We start from the raw sequence: 8,833 nt of genomic DNA on the forward strand, positions 1-8,833 counted from the left end.
ACCTTGTGAAATACATACTGTATATTTATATGTTAGCAGGCCTAAATATGTATGCTGCTTAATTAATATAGTGCATGTTTATTTTGCCAAGTTTTTTTAGTTGAACCTTTATTTAACTAGGCAAGTCAGTTAAGAACAAATTCTTATTTACAATGCCTTAAACCGCTGCACCACTCGGGAGCCCTAGGAACTTTCCCCTAGTTTATTTGTATTCTTAAAAAATATAAAAAATAACACCTATAATACTTATTTGTCAAACTACAGCAAGACAGCAAGATAACATGTGACAAGCTGTATCCCCTTTTGAGATATGGAAATCTGTGCAGACCTCTTCTATCTACCACTTAAACCTTACGTGGTGAGCATAAGACACATGTCATTCTCATGGAGGAGAATTATATTCTCATTGTTTTAAAATAAATCTCCAACTGTGCCACTTTGGTGACTTACATTTAAGTGAAATGATTCGACAAAAATACAGCTGGCATATATATTTTTCTAATTGTAGCAAGTGAGAGAGGAAGCAGCATGGAGTAGCTTAAATCATCAGTAATTAGAATATTGTTGCACGTAATTACAAAATATTCTGATTGTCTCATTTTTGCAGTGGCGGAAGGCCCATTCTAGCCGCTGTCTTAATACATATTTGTTTTAGAAGAGTGGGAAAGACAATTATGATAATCTGCATCACAGCATGAAACTTTTGTTGAAAACTAAGAACGAGATCTCCTAAGTTTACATAATACACATGTAGATCCTTAAAACAATGAATTAAAGATATTGTAATGATCTATTTTATCTTTTTATTTAGATAATAAAGATGAAACTCATGAAAACAGGTTTCACCAACCTTCCAATTTATATAATGTGTTAGTCAAATCTTTATTCTAATTAGACAGTGACTCCTTTTACCAATTGGCAAGAAATACAATTAATATTGCAGCATGTTTTTGTTATTGTATTACTACACAAATTAGGAAGTGTTCATTACAATAGGATTAATGTGGAATAATAATCTGTCCCACCAACCCCTCTAAATTACTGTGTTCGAAACGACAGATAAGTATTACCTTAAATTATATTTATGAGAAGAGGCAGTGGAAACAAACATGCTATAACATACTGTAAGTGCTAGTTTCAGCCAACCCCAAAAGGCTTGCAGTGAAACCACCGAGCCAAATAAGCACTTTATTAGCCAGCAGGGGGGATCAGGAGGACCAGCCCCATCATTGATTGAGGTTGCAGGATGCATCCACAGCTGCACTTTCTCTAAATTTCTAAGAGTAAATATGCACCTTTGAAGTGAGGGGTGCCCTGGAGCACTCCTCTGCCCAGATTGTGTGGGTTTCTGTAGGGAGCTGTACTTACGGGAAAGATCAATGGACAGGACATTAGGGGAAAGAGTACACTACTCTGTTCAGCCCTCCAGCCTAGAACACAGCAGACCAGTGTGTACAGTAGACGGCTAGTCTTATTGAGCTCAAGGCAGGTTAGAGAGCATGAAAACATTCCCACAATTCCTGTTGCTGCTTGAGCATTCTGAAGAGTCAAGAATTTTGATGCTTTTTCAGTTTCCAGACAATACTAAGCTCATGATTCGGCTTTTTGACTGTATTTCACTTACCTGAATGCTTTTCTATTAGCCCATTAATGGTACATCTTGCTCTTGGAAATCAAAAATAGCTCCGGCCTTCCTAAGATCATGATTTCTACAATAACCACACTTTGCATGTTTGGAGTGCTCCGGTGCGCTTTGTGTCATTTGAATTTGGCATAATACTCCAACATGCAGTGTCACTCGAACAGTTGATGTGGCTTTATTTTGACTTGGTCTCCGGCAGTCCTTGGTGTTTGCAGTTTTCCAAGGTAAGTGGGTCATCAGTTCACCTGTGATATAATTTAAAAAATGCCTCTACTGCACTTTAAAAATACATCTCATCTCTAGACATCAGGGCTCCATTTCTGACTGGAAAAACTCCTGTCCACTTTGTCAAAGTGTGGAAAAACCCATATCCTGCTCATTGTGCTGCTGGATGTGTGCACTTGTGGGATCCTTTAAGTGTATTACATTTGTGCTGAATACACAGCTTTCATATTGTTTTTTTGAGGACCTTGGAAAATCTTTTTGGGATAGGCACACCAAAGGATAATATTTTCAGAGCAAGGATGGCACAACGGGATAAGTGGGCATAGATTTAATGCCTCTCTGTCACGCCCTGACCATAGAGAACCCTTAGTTCTCTGTGGTGTAGTAGGTCAGGGCGTGACTAGGGGGTGATCTAGTATAGACATTTCTATGTGGGTGCTAATATGGTTTCCAATTAGAGGCAGCTGTTTATCGTTGCCTCTGATTGGTTTCATATTTAGGTAGGTTGTTTCCCCACCTGCATTCGTGGGATATTATTTTGTGTTTTGTGCATGTGCACCACGTAGTCACGTTTCGTTGTTAGTTTATTTGATTTATTGTTTTGTTTCACTTCATAATAAATATGTGGAACTCCACATCCGCTGTGCCTTGGTCCGTCTCTCCTCACCTTCGTGACAGAAGATCCCACCATAACAAAACCAAGCAGCGTGCCCAGGAGGAGAAGGGATCCTGGACTTGGGAGGAGGTCTTAGATGGGAAAGGATCCTGGACTTGGGAGGAAATCATGGCAGGACAGGATAGCCTTCCTTGGCAGCAGACGCAAGGAGAGAAGGGAGGACAGCTACAACGCCGGGGTTCACGGCCACAAAGAAAGCCCAAAAAACTCCCCGAAAATATTTATTTTGGGGGGCACAAGGGGTGGTCGGCGGAGCCGAGGAATGAACCAGAGCCAGTCTGGGTGAAGAGGGAGAAACTGGAGGAGAGAGTCAGAGACCGTCAGTGAGTGGATGGAGATATTGTAGGGGAGAGAACGGAGAGAGTTGTTGAGCTGGTGAAAGATGCACAACATTTGCCCTAAGGAGCGTGTTACCAGTTTAATGCCACATGAGTCAGCTCTCCGAACTCGTCCTGAGGAGCGTGCTATCAGTCTGGTAAAAGTCTGTGCCGGCTCCACGCACCAGGTCTCCAGTAAGCGTTCCCAGCCCTGTACGTCCTGTGCTAGCTCTCCAAACTCGCCTTGAGGAGCATGTCATTTGTCCGGTACCATTTGTGCTGGCTCTACGCACCAGGTCTCCAGTGCGCCTCCACAGCCCAGTATGTCCTGTGCCAGCTCCTCTCACTCACCTTGCAAAGTGTGTTATCGTTCCAGTACAATTGGTGCCAGCTCCACGCACTAGGCCTCAAGTGTGCCTTCCCAGTCCGGTACGTCCTGTGCCTGCTCCCCGCACTCGCCTTGAAGTGCGTGTCACCAGTACGGTACCACCTGTGCCGGCTCCACGCATCAGGCCTCCAGTGCGCCTCTCCAGACCGGTAAGTCCTGTCCCAGCTCCACGCACCCGCCCTGAAGTGTGTCACCAGTCCAGTGCCAGTCCCACTCCATGGCAGGAGCTTCCCTCTGCGCCGGTGCCCAGTCCAGGCTCAGTGTCCAAACCAGCTCCATGGCCGGAGCCCTCCTTGGCGCTGATGTCCAGGCACAGCGTTCAGCCCGGCGCCATGGCCGGATCCGGGGTCTGGGCGCGGGCTACGACCTGCACCGGAGCCGCCACCGACACTAATCACCCCCCTACCCTCCCCATTTGGTTTCAGGTTTTGCGGCCGGAGACCGCACCTTTTGGGGGGGATACTGTCACACCCTGACCATAGAGAGCCCTTAGTTCTCTATGGTGTAGTTGGTCAGGGCGTGACTAGGGGCTGGTCTAGTATAGATGTGGGTACTAATATGGTTCCCAATTAGAGGCAGCTGTTTATCGTTGCCTCTGATTGGGGATCATATTTAGGTAGGTTGTTTCCCCACCTGCATTTGTGGGATATTATTTTGTGTTTTGGGCATGTGCACCACATAGTCACGTTTCGTTGTTAGTTTATTTGATTTATTGTTTTGCTTTGCCAAGTTTCACTTTATAATAAATATATGGAACTCAACATCCGCTGCGCCTTGGTCCGTCTCTCCTCCCCTTCGTGACACTCTCTTATCACTCATGTCATGGTCATGGAACATGCTTATTAAAAAATGCTAGCACGTGTTAGACAAATTCAGTCTCTGGTTTGGATATTATTGTTATAATATCAAAATAATAATAATTGAATTATATTTATTTAATCAACTATGTACTTTTATCAAAATACCAATGACCAAGACCCCCCCACATACCCACACTAATTCCAGTTATCTTTTTTTCATATTACCTTTTTAAAATCATACTTCTGTATAACCACTGTGGTGCTATGTGGTTAAACGATAACAGCTGTCCATGTTCACTAAGAATTATGTCTTGTAGGCCTTGTACACACAGGTGTTGCCAGGCTATGTGGCCGCCAGGCTGGGACAACCAGCCAGCGAGAGTTAACATTTACAACCCCCCGTCACTCTCCACAAAACCCTGTGTCATTCAAGCACTGCCTGTGTGGCAGGCCTGGCATTAATGGAGACATTGACATCTTCCGGCAGGACGTTCATCTGATGCTTACGCTAAGCAACTGGAGCCAATGGCCCCCACGTGGAGCCATCACATTCTGCCCTAAACAAGAACGCCTGGCAACTGGTGAAAGCCATAATTTTGTCATGGAATTTATCATTCTTCACTCAGCAGTGAATACGGATTCACCAATCACAAGCTGTTTTTATCCAGCTTTGGTATTGTCAATAGAATATGGTTGTTACATGGAATGCTGCATAGCCATTTCTCTTGGAGTAAATCATACCCAGTATGTTATTATCGCTCATCAAGGAGACAATCTGACTGATAAATGATACAAGCATATTTCCCGGGTAGTTTAAAATCGAAGTGGAGCATGATAGTGACATACAGCGGGAAGCATGAGTCTCTGTTGGCATCAGTCTTCAGTAGAAGGCCTCCAACCAAGGCTGTTTACACATTTCTGCTGCACTGTTTTGCTCACTAAACTGTCTGACATGTTTCATAGGATTCCAGGATCAACACAAAGACATGCCCCCACCCCCAAGTGAGATTCAAGCTTGTGTTTGATGAGAGATGTTGTCACTTTTGCTTATGACATTCCTTTCTCAGTGCTAACACTTTTTTACATTGCAATTCTCATATACATCTATACTTATATGTTTCATACTCTTCTATCTTTACTACCCTTAGAGAAGAAAACATTGATAGAACATCTTTGTTTGTGAATTGCAAGTACAGTGTTGGTATCATCAGTCAACAAATGTGCATATTTCTCAATAATTCACTCAAAGTTTACAATACATACTTTCAAATATATTCACCAACTATGCAGATTAATACAAACAAATACAAACTTTTTTTTCGTACAAACAGGGTGTCTTCTGACCTAGATGTATGGACAACAAACATTTCACAATAATACATCATCTCATGCACAATAACCATTTAGAGTATGCTATCACAAACTATCCCTATATGATACCGTATGTGATAGAGGATGATGATGGGTTCAGGAAGTGGATGGAGCTATCTTTAGAGGATTGATTTCCCATACTGCCACGCAGTTGGCTGCATTTATATTCCATGCCTGTGGCTCCATGACCCCTGGTTCTCCTTTGATGTGGCAGGCAGAAGCACAAACCAGGCTGAGGCAGAGAGAGAGAGGAGGCAGAGGGATAGCAAAAGGTGAAACATTCTGCAATGAAAAGGGGGGAGGAGATTACTCTGGTGGTGTGGGGGGGTTCTGGGAGGGAATAAATGATGGGATGGGGGGAGTGCAAAAAGACTGGTGAGAGTTTGAAGGGAGCAATGTGCACCAATGAAGCCATCATCTGACAGAACTGTGAGAGTTTGTGGTGAGGGTAGGTGGTGGGTGAGGTGGGGGCTATGCTGGGGATGTTGGGAGAGGGCACGGTGGTGGCGCTAGCTGATAGAGACGTCAGTGCTGCTTCAGTAATCTCACGACGTCTGGGCCCAGCGAGTGGCCCACGAGAACAGCAGCGTGATGTGGCAGACCACCCTGACCACACTAGTGGGGGGCCAGGCAGGACGGACAAATCAAAGTGGGAAGAAGTAATTTTTTTGAAATTACAGAAATCTCCATGGAAATTGGCATGAAACACTTTCTAATCTCCTGCTTTTCACCATGGACGATAAGGGTCAATGCTTCAAGTTCTCCAACCCTCACTTTCTCTTTCTCTCTCGCCCCATCCCTAATTTCATTATTCCCTCTTGATTTTTTAAAACTTCATTTTACAGCCTGACTCTCTAAACAGGCCCCACCCTTTGTCCATATTCTTCAACCCATCGTTTAGTTGAACCCTTTTTATTTGTCAAAATTAACCGTTTAGATTTCAAAGGCAAATCAATGGAGAGCCATGCCCTTAGAGTGACACAGGATCAAGCTGTTGGGCGCCTTGGAGGCCAGGATGGGATGAATTCCCAAAGATGTGTCCTCTGCACCCTTCCTTTACCACAGCATCATCATCAATAGCCTTTGTTGTTCTGCTGTCTGTTTGTCAGACCTCGGGGTACAGCTTGAAGTGAATGGAAGGGGTGAGGCACCCTTAGGTGTTATCAGACTGTTCTTGGTGAACAACAGCATTGACACCAATATAGCGGCACCTCAAACCATCCCTCTCATCCCTCTTTTCACGGCAGTCATTCTCATTTCACTGAGATATTTTCAATATTAAGATAGACAATAAAGAAATGTCAAAATGTGTCAGTGTCCTTTATCTGATTATGTATTCAGTGTTAGTATAGTGAGATGAATATGCATTGTTGAGAAGGAAAATGCATCAAAGGAACTAAGTAAACAACAGAAACAAAACATTTCCACTTTGAGCGCTGAACAGTTGTTGCTGTAAACAAAGTAACAACCTGCAAAAGTTAGACATCACATTCAACTTCTTTCTTTTGTTTTTGTGAACTCTTGATTTAATTGGGTTGTACGAATATAGTTTCAACAAGCTATTTCATTACTAAAAGCTGTTGAATAATCTGTTTAGCGTGCCATACTTTTACAGCTCTTGATTGGAACTTGACCGATGTGAGAAGTTTAAGTCATGGCTACATTAAGATGAAGTGGGTCATCAGCTTGTTAGAGGTGTCTTGACATCAAAGCGTTGACACTCAGCATGTAATGCACAGTGTTGTAGCTGTCAGTCAAAGTGTAGGGTCAATGATTTCTCCCACTTCAGCCCCATCTGAGTTTGCGACATAGTGGAGGTTAGCTACTGCCAATGATTTATATCAGTGCTTCTCAACTAGTTTTGCCTTGAGACCCAAATTGAACAAGGTTGTCTCAGTCGCATCTTGAAAATACAATCTTGGGGAAAAAAGAAATTGTGTATTGATAGCTAATGTAGCAATTAAATGACAAGGGAACAACAGTCCCAGCCACTCTTTCATTGTCAATTACATTTTGTCCATATTCGTGATGAAGAATGTTAATAAAGTCACCTCACTGGCTGGAGACCACAAAATCAACCAGAACTGTGATGCTAATAGCCATAAATTGAAAATACTGTCACTTAAAGAAAACGTGTTCAGGGATTACATTTTAAAAACATGTAAGTACATTGTCATTTTTACACACTTTCTACCTGGTTTAAGTTCAGACTGGATACATTTTTTATAACAAAATATATATATATATTTATCGCTGATTTCTATAAATCGTTGAGTACTATTGTGGGGTTCAAACTTTTGGAAAGAGGGAAATATGTTTTATTGCCACCTTGTCTACATGTTTACAACAAACAACAAAGCATTCACTATCTATTGGAAAGTTTTGTGAAAAGAAAGTTTGAGTGCATCCTATTGTGACGACCCAGTGAGACTCCCACTCACGGTAGACTTCATTGTCATATGAACACATACTGTTCCTACAAGACAGGGCCAGTGTCTGTGTGAATACAGAAACTAAGCAGGTAGTTTGTAATCATGCCAAATTGCTCAGATGCCTGTATTTCCCCTTTGGGTATAAGATGATGGTTTGTAGGAAGGAAAGAAAATTAAACAAAGGACTAAATGAAAGTCTTTATACGAGACAATTTCATGAATAACACATTGAATTGTTAGTATTTTTCAGAATTGATATAATAGAAACAACAAACTAGTTATAGACATGTATTACAGTATATTGCTTCTCATTTAATACTTGCAAACTTACTCTCACTATTCAAAAATATTGTTTAGTAGAAATTTGGCATGTAGAGTTACATAAAGAAAAACAAGATGAGATATGATATTTTGTTAGAAAGCTGACAGATTTCTAGCATAGCTAAAGAGACAGCAAGTTCACAATTGTGAGTTTTAAATTGTAGTTTCCCTGCCAACTGTTTTACTATTGGGAGATAGCTAGGCAACGCAAACCACAAGCCAGCAAATTCAATTCAGACAAACCCAAATGGTTCAGGTTCTCTTGGAGCTGTACAACAAACAAGCTCCAGAGAGGTACTTTAATTGGGTCAGATTTCTTTACCTTTTCAAACAATGATTGTCATAGCCCATGACCACACTAGCACCAATGTAGATTGAACTTTGTATTCCAGTTCATCTTCTTTAAAAAAAAATGTTTATTACTATTATTCATATTTTAAATTCAAGGATTTTAGTGTAAAAAATATCTCTGAAAATAAATCTATGAATCAATTGTGAATTGTGTATCATCCATATTTTAAAATAAATGTGTGAAAAGTTGCTTTATAAATTCTAGATAATAAAAGTAAAAAATGATGACATCATTAAGGTAAAACAGGGCAAATATATGAACACAGATCCACCCTTCAGGGTAAGAAGTATACAGATACATTACATTACA

The sequence above is a fragment of the Oncorhynchus gorbuscha genome, linkage group LG02 (assembly GCF_021184085.1).
Source record: "Oncorhynchus gorbuscha isolate QuinsamMale2020 ecotype Even-year linkage group LG02, OgorEven_v1.0, whole genome shotgun sequence".
Lineage (NCBI taxonomy): Eukaryota > Metazoa > Chordata > Actinopteri > Salmoniformes > Salmonidae > Oncorhynchus > Oncorhynchus gorbuscha.